This window comes from Amaranthus tricolor, chromosome 13 (genome assembly GCF_026212465.1).
Source record: "Amaranthus tricolor cultivar Red isolate AtriRed21 chromosome 13, ASM2621246v1, whole genome shotgun sequence".
Classification (NCBI taxonomy): Eukaryota; Viridiplantae; Streptophyta; class Magnoliopsida; order Caryophyllales; family Amaranthaceae; genus Amaranthus; species Amaranthus tricolor.
In genome coordinates this window covers 18,414,151-18,415,323 of record NC_080059.1, presented here as the reverse complement: position 1 = coordinate 18,415,323, position 1,173 = coordinate 18,414,151, and positions in this window count along the sequence as shown.

The following is a 1,173-nucleotide window of genomic DNA, read 5'->3' as shown; positions in this document are numbered from 1 at the left end:
TAATTAAATGGGTCAGGTTCAGGTTAAGGGTTTATTGACCCATTTATATATGATCCGAACCTGAAAATGACCCAACCCGACCTGTTTGACACCTCTATCTGCTATATCTGATAAAACAATCGGTAATTATTTTTTGTAAGTAAATGAGCATACATCAATTAAAAACCTGACTATTAACTTATTTCGACATTGACCCGATTAATAGTTATCCGTAACCGATAACTACTCGAAAAATAAAGCTCGAACCCGATCAGTACCCGAAAAAACCGAACCAATTAGTAATCGATGACAACCCGAGACCGATTGACACTCGACACGAATTTCAACCAACACCGAACTGATGCTAACCCGATAGCTTGAATAACCGATATCTAACCGAACCGTGACTAACCGACTGGACCCGAGAGTGACCCGTTGTAACACATAGCCGAAAAATAACCGATCTGAAATGCAACTGAACCGAATAACACCCGTCCGAAACCGACCCGATCAACCGAATGAACACCTCTAGGGCTTACTAATTTCTGTATATTCATCTTTGGACCAACTAATTTTTTGTATTTGCATCTTTTTACAAAAATACAAAAAAAATGACTTATAAAAGACTCAAATTTGACAAGTTAAGAGACTTTCTTTTATATCTGTTAAGAACCTTAGAACCATCAGATTCAGCGTAAACAAAATTACCCACAATACACCCAAGAATCAAAGGTTTGATCTCAAGAACACGATTCACACAAACACCCCAACACATAATTTTAATATGTGCAACCAAGAACCCCAATAATGAGCAAATAAGAACGCAAACAAAACAACACCAAGATTTAAGTGGTTCACCCCTTATTGGGCTACGTGCACTGTCCTAGCCTAAATGTCTTATTGCTTCTTTCAAAGGTTCTCCAATGGAGATGTACACTTGATGATGATTACAACTGAGGAAGAAGAAAATAGAGAGTAGAGAGAAAAATTATGTAGAGAGAGAATGAGGGTACGAAAAACAATCAAAGTAAACTATGTGTTTAGCTCTATTTATAGTTTATAGGGCCCAAACACTTACATGCATGCCTAAGAGAAATCAAGAAACCGAAAACAAAATCAAGGAAATCATCCAGCATTAAACGTCGAGTCGGCTTTCCCTTGGCCAGGGGAAAAGCGGACTTGGCTTTTTCTTCT